The sequence below is a fragment of the Temnothorax longispinosus genome, chromosome 4 (assembly GCF_030848805.1).
Source record: "Temnothorax longispinosus isolate EJ_2023e chromosome 4, Tlon_JGU_v1, whole genome shotgun sequence".
In the NCBI taxonomy this organism is placed as follows: domain Eukaryota; kingdom Metazoa; phylum Arthropoda; class Insecta; order Hymenoptera; family Formicidae; genus Temnothorax; species Temnothorax longispinosus.
Window position 1 is genome coordinate 3,084,294 of NC_092361.1, and position 14,580 is coordinate 3,098,873.

At 34.9% G+C, this 14,580-nt stretch overlaps 1 protein-coding gene across 3 annotated transcripts in view; it reads right to left on the reverse strand.

Annotated features, from left to right (window-relative positions):
- Dnc (phosphodiesterase dunce) overlaps positions 1-14,580 on the reverse strand; it is a 299,778-nt gene that overhangs the window by 215,305 nt on the left and 69,893 nt on the right. The gene's annotated exons all lie outside the window — the stretch shown is intronic.

The window sequence follows — 14,580 nt, forward strand, 5'->3', positions numbered from 1 at the left end:
CAAAGAACCCCATTAAGGTAATCAACAGAGTGATGTGGTATCTACCGACCAAATAAGGCATCACAAAGTTCAAAACGTTTTTGAAATACCGTACTTCTTCCTACCTTGTGTGAGAATAAATAATAACTTGAATAAATATAAACTTGATATATAAAAGAACATCACATTTATATCGTGTTTTTCTCTATAGAAAAATAATTTTATTAAAATTTTATCGAAATACTAACATCATGACAGTCCTGGAACGGATTTATGTTTTCCTCCTTTAAAAAAGTCAATTATTTATTCGGATACTGAAGATTAATTAAAAGATTGTCAGTATTTCGAGAATGTAATTTAAAAGTAAATATTCCATCGCAGGAATATTTCAATAGATACGTTGATGTCTCGGTGCTATGTAATGGAAATAAATACAACGCTAACATAAATCCCACACTATGTTCATAATCGTATAACATGACGCGACTTAATTAAAGTAACTGTCGTGCCATGAATGCATTTATCGACACTGCGCTATCCGATGAAAGTCAACAATGGCATGCAGCTGTTCACTTAAAGCGATTTCAATAATAATACATGCGTCACATACAAACGCGTAAGTATAACACAAAAGTTAGCGATTGTTCGCGATTTACGATTCGAGTTCATTACCGACGTATTGAAAACTTCTAAAGTTGCTCTGTTGTATTCGAGCCTTGAAAGATCGCATCGAGTCTTGAAAAGTCTTTCAATTTCAACGCATCTTGGTTACATTGGTAATTTACAATATAAAAATTTTGTTTTCCGTTAGTTCCCCGAACGATAAAATCCTCAAAGTGGCAAAAGATCGCTGAAGTTGTTGCAAGCAAATAAAAAGAGTAACAAAAGTTTTAGCGAATTTGTCATTTCAAGAAAAAATCCGCGATAAAAAACAAACTCGTAATAAATAATAAAAATACGTCAAAGTGGAGATTTAAAATTTCTAAAGCCACGTTAGGTAATACAGATTGCTTCGTATCACATTTCTCTTTTACGTGCGAACATATGGCCGGATGCACATGAAATCTGGATTTTCACAACATTTTTCATAACTTTGTGGAGTCAAATAGAACAAAACGTTATTGCAGTCTCGGTCATCTATAAGAAAATTGCGCGTCTGGACCGATAATAAAGTTTCACGCAAAAATTCTCTACCCGCGTGTCATTAAATACTCGATAATCAGGTTTTACGACGTTTTAAATTTTAAATAACATTGCGCAAAATATTTTGTTAAACGAGTTCACTTTACTCTTGTTCTACACTTTCCTGTGAAATAGGATTTAAATATGATAAAAAAATAAATTAGATTGTAAGATAACAGGATTTCCGACGTGATAAAATGTGGGAAGATTTGCACACGCCTTTAAGGCCTCCTTTAAATAATACAACTCAGGTATCATGGTCGTCCGGTATGGCCGCTGGGGCGTTCATAAATGATGTGCTTTTTGGAGTGGTTTCAAAACGAGTGACTTCATACCGACTATTATTTCCGACAGGGGGATTTATTCATAGCCACATTTTTGAGTGTGCCCCGTGAAAAATGTTTCGCGGATGCACCTCGTGGAGCGCGAGAGAAGTTTGCCACAACTTCCCACATAAACCCCGCACACGCGAAGAGCTTTAGAATACAGCGAATTCGAGAGAGAGAGAAAGAGAGAGAAAAAGAGAGAGAGAGTTTCTCTCTTCCCCATCTGTTTGCTGCGCGCGAACTTCTGTTTTATACATTCGCGCAGGATATAATTTTTGAACCACGTGCTACAACATAAATGATGACATCAGTATTCTGTTTGTACGCTATTTCCTACGTTGAACGCTACATCCAGATGAGAGATCCTGATCGTGCATTTTAATTTCGCTAAGCCACATCGAACGCTTATCCCACTCCGAGATTGCAACCGCATATTATTTCGCAATTCACATAGATGAAATTGGCGTTTATCGCGATCACGCGTAATTCTTCGCACTTATCGGTAGCGAGAGACACGTATAGACACACGCCGATAATTACGCTGGCAGTATCCATAATTCGCCATTCGACACCGCCAGCCAAATTTCGTTTGCGCAATCTACAATTCCATCTACGCGAAAATCCATTAGAGCCAATTGCTAAGCGTGACAATAAAAAAGTTCTCACAAATTGCAAATAGCATTGTACATACAATCACGAAGCGATATTTCGAGCAGAAATGAAAACGCGAATTGCGTCAAATATCTTCTTAATCTAATTAGTAATTAGCCACGCTTTGTATTAGCGCTCAAAATTAAAATTCTCCCGTATAATAAAATTGCTACATTAAACAGCGCCGTATTATCATCTTCATTTAATTCCCAATTTAAATATTTAAACATTTAGCCCCTAGAATAAGCATATGTACTTAACGTAATTTAATCTTAATAAAATTACTTGCTAAGTAATATCATCGACCAAATAATCTTCCAGAATTCCGAAGAATACTGAGACAACGGCCAGCGCTGTTATTCAATTTCCACAAGCTTCGTTCAGACAGATTGGGTACTACAGACGCTTCACACAAGCTCAATATCATCGCGTTTCTTTCTTCCCGTCCTAGAAGCTCCTAGGACTCCTTCATTTTATCTTTTCTTTCTATGAGAACACTGTAAACGCGACCGCGATGTTTCTCAAGAAATCTCATATTTCCTACCTTTGTTCGAAGAAATGCGATGCAAGTAGCAATATACGAATCTCTCTTACTGTGCGTGTATGCGGAACCTGAGGTAAGTTAAAACATATGGTAATCGCTAACTTTTTCATTTGTGTAAGCCATTTCATTATTTATAATTACGTTGACAATATAATAATTTTATTATATGTGGATTTTTTATTATGCTTCTGCATTGAAAGAAATCCAATCTTTGAAAGAGAGAAAAGAGTATTTTTATTATATGTATAAATTGTATTTATTAATACGATTCTTTTGCAGTTAATTTTATAAAAATACATATATGGCAAATTAATAATTTCCTGAAGTTGTAGCATCCACATAGAGATATACTCATATTTCACAAAATTTAACTGCTGTTAATAGTGTATATTTTTTCAATAATTCTAAAAGGCAAACAAAAAAGTAAAAAGTTTAATAAAAATGTGATATACTATAGCACTGCGATACAAGATATTTCAAAAATATGCGTTTCAAGGAGGTAGGGATATTCTCATTAGACGCGGATTGCATTGTTCCGCACTTGTTTCTTCTCCACGAGCATCGACCCTTATCTTTTTCCTACTTTCCAGCATTGCTTTCAGAGACTGCTCCCTTCGCTCTTAGTGGTCTAGTAGTGTTCAACATTCGCCCTCTTTACGAAAGCGGATAAGACCCTTCTTATTTCGTCCTCGTTTTGTTCTTTTTATCGCCGGGAAACGGACTATACTGCGGAAGGGAATACGAGGAGCGGAACACATCGACAATGAGTGGGATTGCTACGAGCTAACGGCACTTCAAATATGTAAAATGAATATTGCGGATTTCGCATATAGCGAGATAGTGTGCAAGAGGCAGGAAGAAAGAAAGAGAGAGATGATAGAGACAAGCAGAGATTTTAATCAACGCAACAATGACGACGGAAAGATTATTTGTCGGACTTAACTGTGATTCTCGCGGTTGTTCGAGCACAATTCGTTTAAACTTATAGATTATCATTTGTACGCGATGCTGTGAGATTTAATATAACGAAATTATGTGACAATGACAAAAACGATAAGTATTTTGCAAATAAAGCTATACAAATGGAAATTCGGATTTCTCCATTAATAGAATATGTGATTTTAACGTAATTAATTTTATCAAAAGCTATTTTCTCTTAAAAAGAGATCAGCCAATGTCATTCTACATTCTAGAGAACAAAAAGAAGATAAATTTATATATTCATTTAACGTTTGAAATGTTACTCGTTCTTATTTCAGGACAGTGGTATAAAGCTTTGCCCGATAGCAATTACATATGTGTATGTACAGATTAGTCATTACATGCTTCCCAATTTAGCATTCACGCGGAGTGCCGATATTGGAATGCCTGATACTCGAATTGCATTTCGCGAATACCGATTCTCTGCCCATAAAGTTTCACGGGCATATTTCCCAAAACAATTTACCGAGAAAATGTTTCCGAGATCAGATTATGGATACAAAAATAAGTGGTTAATTATTTATCATCTTGAAGTAAAAGAAGAAGTAATAATCAAAAGTAGTGAAACAGAAATAATACCAGTATCTAGCTTTTTCAAGAAAAAAAAAATATTTTGACAACCCTAAAAAAATGTAATAAAATTATATCACGTTATATAATGTGCATTCATGTTAAAAAAAGCGCTTTTTTCATGGTATATTCTACCTATTCAAATAATAAAAACCAAAAATTATGTAATAATATATTACAAGAGGTACTTTATAATAATAAATGATGAGATTAATGGCTTATTGCCATAATCCGTCGGGAGAGCTTTCTTGTTGGTGGGAAAAAAATTATTGCTCACAGTATCAAGCGGTAAATTAAATTTGAAAGCATGGCCCGTAATTTCGCATATTAATGGCGACGAACGATTCGTAATTTAATTAAACCTCCCCGAACATTATTCTTGGATCGCCATTATCATAATATTATTCCACTATTAATCCACTTTATGTGTGAAACGTTTATAGCTCCCCGTAGAACTAACTCTGGATAAATCCAATTATTTGTAAATTAAGAGAGTCACTTTTATATATATATATGTTTTCATGGTATTAAAATTTAAACTCATGGAGGTCAGTTTTAATGTTTTCTAATTTTTACCTAAAATCGATATAATAGTGGAAATTTTTACAATCTCCGAAAATAATCGATTCGAAGTATAAGCGAAACATATATCAAAGTTCAAAAGCGTTTCAACCACGAAGAGACACGTGCGCTCACGATGTAAACCTCACGATTCTTGACAAATGTCAGCGAAGCGATCCCGGTCACCCGCGAAAGTGTACGTAACCGAGGTCGAGTTAGTCTACGAAGACTCGGAAGGATCCCCGACCTATACGTGTCACACGATGTATCCAGCTGGTCGCCAATAGAGCCAGCCACCCTATAGGGAAGCCCCACTTGTTGGACGCCTCCGCCGGAAGGGGATGGAAACCCGAACGACCTCAAGCTTGCCACCTGATGCTACGCTACTGGCGGCATCGATCCCCCAAACTCCTTCGTCAAAACCCCTCCATGGTAGCCATGGCGACCAACTTCCCCTATCGCCGTCGCTTCGAACGAACGAACGAACCTGCAAGCCCAACCTGCCCACCCCCATCCCTTGCCAGGTAGCTCTGCTACCCGTTCGCCGGAGGGTGGCAGGTGACGTCAGGTGATAAACACTGGCCGCGACGTAAACGTGCACCCTCTCGAGCAGGTTACCATTCTACGGGGATATATCCTGCAATCGGGTCACATCGAACATTACGTTCGATCAGCGTGATTTCGCGCCAGCTGATTCGATTTTCCGTGATTCGCTTAACCGTCGTGGTAGCAATCGAATCAGCCACGGAGTCGATTCCATCGCGTGAATGTTGTTTTAGAATAAGATTAATGAAAAATTATATAAAGTTTTTTTCCCCTGGGTAATATAATCCTCTAATACGGATGACGTCTTTAAGTAAATCGTAGACGACGGTAAGCTCTTCTTAAACGTGATTACGTAAGATACTGTACAGAAATGTAAAGCTATCTCCTTGAGTTGCTGATTGCAGCGATTACGACGTATACGTAAACAATGATTTAGTTATAAGATCCATTAAGATACAAGAAAATACATTAACTTTAAAACGTACGGTTTCAACTCTCCATTAAAATATCAATTTTTCAAAAATAGCACTTCGATTGTTATCCCACAATGCGTGTATTTATATACAATAAAAACAGCGTTATCACGGGAAAATGATACAGCTGCATCGTTATGAGCTGCATCGTTACGTTAAAAGCGTGAAGATACGCTGATAAAAGGACATAATTAGATAATTTCAAAGATTAACGTTAAATACGTAGCATAAATGAAGCGGTATTGTTCGCGCGGATGACACGAGGACTCGAGGAGGTAAATATGAGCCGTGGTGATGGCTGCTTGGCACGCATTATCGCTGATTTTGCACGCCATGCAGCCAGATTGCCTGGAGTAAACATATATTATCGGTTAGATTCAATTTCGAGTAAAGTATTGAATTTTCCTAATAGAGTAAATTTTCTCTCATTGATTGTACAATATCTAAAACTTTAAATATACGCTTTAAATATACAGGAAAAATACGCACATATTTTTAGTGAATACAGGATGGATATTTCCTTGAAGAGGCGATTATTTAATCAGACGATTTAACAATTTCATTAAAAAGCTGTTCAATAATAAACGCACCTTGTTTTTATTTTACGTGTTAAAAATTTTTTTTTACTTAATAGCTCTGTACGTCATTTTATTTCATATGTGCGTAAAGTTGCCGAGTTAATTGGATTTGATATTTTAAATTTTTAAAGTTCAATATTCACTGAAATGCTGATCGCAAAACGGTGAAAGCCGCGCACTTTAAATGCCCTGTGGGAAAATGACTCCCCCGGTAGCAATACCAATAAAACGTTATTATCGTTTGTCACAAGCTTTATTCGATGGCGTTGCATCTTGCATGATGATTCGACATGGCCATATCACTAGCCCGTAAATAGAATGAGCAATATTATTTATTGCTATTTTATTTCCTCGAAGAAATAACTGCATTTTCAAATTCTGCATTTTCATAAATATGCGAATTACGTATGTAAAAAGATATATGTACAAAAGTTGTGCTTATAATTTTATAAATTTTATAATATATGTATATTATAATGACATAAAACTATATTTGTAAAATTATCGCAATTCGTACCAATTTACGAGCCACATCACATCAATCAATTCATCAATGCTAAACAGGCGGAAGCAAAACAATAACGGAAATATCGATGCTTACACATAATATATTAGAATTAATAGGACTGTTATTTTCATAGTCATTCCTTGAAGAATAAGAATATTTTGTTCGTACATATATCCATGTTAATACCTATATGTATAAGTTCTTATTCTGCAAGGACTGGTTATAAATAAAGCCCTAAATATATTTTAATTCAGCTTGAATCTAAATAAAACTTGATATCGTAATAATTTATAAGTTTTTCATTCATTCTCTAAGCTCGTCGTCTCCACTTCATGATGTTTGCACCTATTACAGTTCTGATATTGTTCATGCAAATCCAATCTCGCGCAAAGGCACAAACAAAAATGTCATCGTTTCTAAACGCGAGCAACGGAGCACATTATTCGGCGTATTCTCAGCTCAAGTTGCCGCACAATGGAACTATTTAAACAGCCGACGTTAGTTCTGATATTGTTCACGCAGATTTCCATCTCGCACAAAGGCATGGCTGAAAATCGGTTAGCTCCTAAATACGATCAACGGAGCATATTACTCAATGCATTCTCGATTCAAGTTGGCTCACAGAGAGTTAATTAAACAATGAAGGATTTCGTGGGAAATAATCATAAGCTACATTCTCAATCTGTGATGCACCTTTGAATAATTGTATCCGAAGCAGTAAAGAAACAAAAACAAACGCTTAGTGTGATTGAAGAAAAGAAACTATGACATCAGACACTAAGTTATCGTTCTTCAGGAGCAAAGTTTTGCATTGTTTTTTTTTCCCCAGAAACTCACAAAATAATTAGCTAGCTTCAAAGAATAAAGAAAATACATCAAAAATACGACTTGCAACACTGGAAACAACACAAGTCGTCGCGAAGATAAATAATTATATTAGATCCAGTTATCCGAGTTATCTATGATAAATAACTCGATGCCGAAGTAATCAGCGCTGTACTTTCTCATAGGTACGTAACGATAACGTACATACACGTAAGTAGCGCGACGTTTAATTGCAACAACGCACGTTACGATAATTGCATCAAACTATCGAACTTGGAACATTGCATGACCACGCAATAATAACGAAGTATATACCCGCAGGAATTTCCCAACAATTTCATCTCAGGCTGGTCATGCTAAACACGTCGCCAGGGACCGTGCACTTATTTACGTTTTGAACAAGAGTTCGCTGAACTGCAGTTGCATATCGAAAAAGCGAAGTTGTTTTATATATGCGTGAACTGCAATTACGTATCGTGCATAAGTGAAATTATTTTATAAATATTGCACCTATTGGACCTCCTCATTTACCATCAACATTTCATCTATGATATTATTGCAATAATGGAACGTTTTGAAAAGAAGAGATATTAAAAAAATATACTTGTATATATTTTTATAAGCAACAAAAAATCTGCACAATTTTATTTTAAAGTATCTTATAAAAATATTTTATTTGTCACATAAATTGCAACAAAAGAAACAAAACTTAAACAATCCATCAGAGACCTCGATATTTTACCGGTAGAAAAGGAGCATCTTGAAAAATTCTGAACTCTTACACGAAAGTAAAAAGCCCCGGAGGAAGGCGGAAGCGTCGTCTAACACGTTCATTCGCACGAACGGCGCACAATCGCGTATTTCACACTCGGATGATTAGCGAAGAGCGATCGAACGCGAAAGCTAGGTAGAATATCAACTGAACGTTATCACGGAGATTGCAGTGAAAAATAGGTATATTGGTCAAAAAGTCCAATTTCCGAATTTAATTCTATCGCGCCCGAAAAGTATTCTTCTGAAAGAAGTCGATTATTGACTAAAGTACTGCGATGGTAACGTGAAAGCCATCGCGCGTTAAAACCATCAAAATTGTTTTCATTAAACGTACAAGTATCTCGATATATCGATACGGGAGACGGACAATAATTTCGACATTCCACGTAATATTTCTAGACGGGGCGAAAATAGAACTAGAGCGTTCGTCAATACTGCAGGTCGTCACGTCTGCGAAATTTCATAAAGTATTGAACACCGTCTGTTCAACGTGCGCTGTTTTTATTACGCGACTGTACCTATAGCAATCGATAACGCAAATGGAAGGTATACACAACTTTGCACGCAGATAATGTGTCTGATAGAAAACTGATAACAATTATGTGTATTCCAGTAAGGACACATTGTCATCGATAAGCAGATACTAGTTGTATGCCGTTTGTTATATACATAAATATAGTAACTCAAACATATTATGTGTGCTACGTCAATTTAATTTGAAATACACATATTTCAAACTTCTCTTATTATTAGATAAATGATTTTGCCGTTACGTTGACAAAATTGCCCCGAGAAAAAATTACGTTCGGCGTTATAACACGTGGGTTATAGAGCGAGACGACGGAAAAAGAACAGTCTCTTCTATGGTTTAAAACTAAAACACAATTTGTCGGCCGCTGGCGAGCAAAGGCGGTCTTCTGCTAGAAGAACTTTGTATATACGACGAGAAGTTAGAATACGTACGACACACAGAAAAGAGAGAAGAGAAGAGAAGAGAAGAAGAAGAAGAAGAAGAAGAAGAGAAAAAGAGAAAGTGAGAGAGAGAGAGAGAGAGAGAAAGAAAGAGAGCAAAGAAAAAGTGAGCAAGCAAACAGTTTAAAGCTATCCGTCCACGATGCTGCCCGCTTTGACCTCGGCGATTCATTGTGGTAGGTGCCAATGACCGCGAGGGTACGAGAAATGCTCGAGTGCATCACTGCATATTTCACTCGAGGGTGCACGTCACAAGGCAGGTCATGACGTCACGTCTAACCTACATACTTTAAGGGTGCGGAGTCGCGTCGATGCGCCTCCGTATCGTTATACGCGACCGAGCTACCGCTGCACACGCGAGATACGACGACTCTGGGCAATCGGGGTGCGAAGGACATGCTCTCTCTTTCTCTCACACGCCTCGTGTCTCGTTTATCGGCCCGACAAAATTCGCTCGGGTAGATATGCACGGCCGTTTGGGGAAATGCAGTCAGGCTGAATCGCGCGGAAATGAGAAGAGCATTTTTACGGGTCGGGAACGAAAATCCTGGCCCGATTGCACCGGTTTGACGCTGCGGAATTTATACCGGCGCAATATTAATCCTCGCGCGCGAGTCCGACCGCGTGAATCATCGATTGTTGGCTTACTTTGCGGAAGGGAGAGGGATATTTACGTAGAATGTAAATTTATATCTTGAGCGAGAAGAGTCTCTCCAGAAATCTTCACCGTAATTTTAATAACGGCTGCTTTGAACCCGGATTGGGGTCAATATTTCCTTAAGGGAAATTTCGTGAGGTACTATCGCTCATTGCCATTGATTCTGTAATATTGTCGTACGATATCGGATATCTGAAACTGACAAATTATAGTTATGCACGCGTGTTGCTATACTTGTCCACCAACCGTTACCAAATATTACATGTCATATTTGCTATGCAACATATGCGGAAAGTTATGTATATTACGTGGACTTTGCCGACTGTTCCTAAATTGAAAATCTGTTTGCGATACTAGTTTCCAAGTGAAGCATACTGAATGTTTCACATACGTGCAACCTTCTATATTAATAAATCAACGTGAGTCCATCTGAAAGAAATTAATTCTCTGTTTTCCTTTCTCAAAAATTAATTCATTGATTGTATATTTATTAATATATATAATATTATTTATTTTCAATTCTTATAAATTATTTTTTAACGTGTCACTTCGTTACAGGCCGCATATTAAGATACACACGCAAATAGAATTTATTTTAAAATATCGATATTGCGTTATGCACATTGTAAATGTGCACGTTTTAATAATTAATCAATGCTGTCATAGCGTGCACTATACACGAGATTATATCATACGGTGAAAAATATACCATTCAAATATGAGAATAAATGTACAATAAGAAATTAGATCCGCCCTATTGTGTGGTTCAAATCAATGATACGGTTAAAGTTCCGACTTTACGCTATCATAAATTATTAATTGTTATTAAATGACAGAGTGTGATGCAACGTTGGAAGGACACGATCATATCGTTTATCGTTATAATTGTCTAATTTCTAGCCTAAAATAGTATCTTCTCACGTACTAATTAAAAAAATAAATAACCAGCAAGGCAATAAATATAAAAATATATAGGCAATAAAAATGAAAAAGATTACAATCAGTGTAAAATTTATGAATAATCTATATCATTTTCATTTATAATATGGAATTTACAGTTACGTATTCCGCGTGAATTCGCCAAAGAGTACGAGAACTTTCTTCAAATTATTGGAAAAAGAAATCTTATATTCCCATCTTATAGTCCCATTTGGAATTTTGGACGGAAAATTTGATCTCCGGCCTTCAAAGCGAAGACGAGAAATAGACGCAGAGATGGAGCTCTTGACAAAAGTTACACAAGGTAACTTTGATCCGTGGATGGTAGATAAGGAAACCCTGAGCACGCATGCAAGATGCAGGTTATATATTCTGTATAATCCGACCTTAACTGTATACGTTTTACGTCATAAGCATGCTTTACGGGGAAACTTTATCGGACGTTATATCAAAGAGAAATTTTATCACATCTCAAAAAAGGGCACTTTTGTGCTCGATCTAATCGTATTTTAAATTTGGTGAGATAACATGAAAGCAATTTGAAGAACCCTCCAATAAGATAGACCTGGTAGACCCACGTAGAAACGAATCTTTAAATGACAATGTTGGCTTTCAATTTCCGTTTCAATGAAAGAAAAAGAGTGAAAATTGTCCTGCTCTTTCACCGGCAAATACAATTTAAATACTTAAGTAAGGATTATCTAAATAAATTAATCAAAAATATTGTAATCGGTTTGGAAAATTTTTCAAAAAATCTCAATTTACATAATTACATCAAAAAAATTTACACGAGTAGTAAAAATAATGCTAATGTTTATGCTTATATTCTATATAATATATTATATATATTCTTATATTTTATAATATATTAATAATCAAATATATCAAATATAATATATTAATACAGCATGTATATAAAACTTAACAAATAGAAACATCTTTCCACGATATAAATTGAAAGTATAATTGTATTAAAAGTATTAAAAGTATTAAAAGTATAATTAAATACTATTAAACAATAGAAAAGAAATTTTCGAAAATTGGGTATTAAAATATTTCAGAAAAGGCAAGTCTTATCTTTTAATTAATTTCACATTCAACTTACTTGAAAAACTTAAAATTGGAAACAATTAATAAATTATTTCCAAAGATAAGGATAATAATGATCAGTGTTTAAATTTTCATTTAAAAAGATCCATTTATGCAACACGTGCATGGAAAGTGCCTTATTACGCACGCTACGCGTGCGTGATAGACCACTTTCCAGGCACTTGCCACATAAAATAGGGTGTGTAACACGTGTGTTAAGTTGAAAATTGGACGTGCGGGTGATCGCACTCGCCTCCGGCTCGTGCGTCCACTCCGCACGTCCAATTTCCATCTTACAGCACTTCACAATATACTATTCCCTTCTTCATCATCTTATATTTTACCTAAACCCCATTATTATATTGCAAAAGTTTTCTCAATTATCAAAAAATGAAACACAAGAAAGTATTACGGGATAACAGAATTTTTGATTCCTCTTTAATTAAGCGAATAAATAACATTAGTTCCACGGAAGATGGAAACGTGGAGAAGTGTCTGTGAGAATTTGTCGCACGATGGTTTCATCGTTAAAAAAAACTGCGCGCCGTCTACGGTCTTGGAGGAGTGGAAAACTCGTTAAAAAGTTAAAGTAAAAGAAGTCGGTACTTGTCTCAACCGGCGGTATACTCGGGCTAAGACAGAATTATTTGAATAATCGGATCCTACCTTTGTATCCCGCATCCGATGCCGGAAACGAGACGAAGAAATCTAGTACTTCCGCGAACGATTCAGGCGTATTCAACGAGCGAAAGAATTTCCAACTCATCACGCGAACTGAAATACATTTTATGTATATTTGCGATAGTTATACATGTCGCTGTAAATATGCAAACGTATATAAAAACATATGAGAAATCACACGCTTTCTCTTAAACTGCAAACTTTACGAATCCAAACATGATTTCCATCATGAGAATTTATTTCAAGGCTATATTACCGGTAATTGCTATTTTTAATTTTTAATAACGAACATTTTATAAGTTACTAAACTTCAAATAAAAATATATTTTAGATATATTTTAAAGTATATTTTATTCCATTAAAAAAGAAACGCGCGCTCCATTTAATATTTATTCAAATTTTTCACCAAAGATTTTTTGTAATTAAATATAAACTCCAGTAACTCTTTTATTACTATCTTGCACGCAAATTTTTATTAAATAAAAATGCATCGATATAATTCTTCAATAGGAACAGAAATTTCTATACCGGACAGTTTTGTGTACTTTAAATTCGTCCACATAAACCTGTTCTTTTTCTAGTTTTATGGAACGGCAATATACGCTTCTGATGCACAACTCTCTAGGGAAATCAGCAAGGTTATCAAACTTGAAAGGATATAAAATCGGTTAAGAATTCACATTGATCGCGTAGTGACCGACCGTATACTCCGCGTTATAAAATTTATATCTAAAAAACATAAATGCATATAAATAAAGCGTGTGTACAACGGAAAATAGAAAGCCTCCAGATATAACCGAATTACATACTAAACAAATGTTTTAGTTATATGTCAAATTATATATTATATATATTTTTTTTGAATCTGTAATTTAATTATATCTTTAATTGCACGTTTAGCACTCAGTGTTTCGCGACTATTTTAATAATACATTCTAAAGATTAATTAAAATCGAAACTTTTAATGCTCATTTTAATAAAAACTTTATCCTATAAGAAGTTAATACGATAGTTTCTTAATTAAGTTATAAACGATCAAAGTTATAACCAATAACGTGTACGCTCGTAATCGTGATGTTTACTCGAATCACGTACCTATAATATAGTAATATATCATTTTGCTATTGATTTTTATGGTTCTACCAAATTTCTCTTTTGAGTCCTTATTATTATATAGCACTACTTACAATACTCAGCTGATATTATGACAAATTAATTACTAATAATATTTTTTAACTATTACAGGCAAGAATTATTTTACGTCATATAATTTTTTTTATCTCCTTAATTATAAATCTTTGATAATGAAATGAATAAATAGGCTACACAAAATTAGGATAAATTAATATATTAAAAACAAATATAATTGATAGTCATTAGCGTATTTTTATTTTTAATAGGTTTGTTAAAATATGCGATGTGACTGTTAAATATTTTATGTCCTTTCATTTTATACTTGCAACATACGAATACTTAAAAAAATTCTTAAATATTGCTTTTTTGAGCCAGTTTATATAATATTTAATCCTGGAATATCTATAGGAAGACTAAACGCAGACTTTAAATTTCACTACACAAAATATTTAGAAAGAAGAAAGGCAGAGAAATGTAAAGTGGCGCACTGAATCTGAGTTTTAACAACTCTGTAGCAATACATTGTTTTATAGATATTAATTTTAATTTAGAAAGTAATTTTTCTTTTACAAAAATATCGATATCATTGTTCATCATTTTTTACCGAGT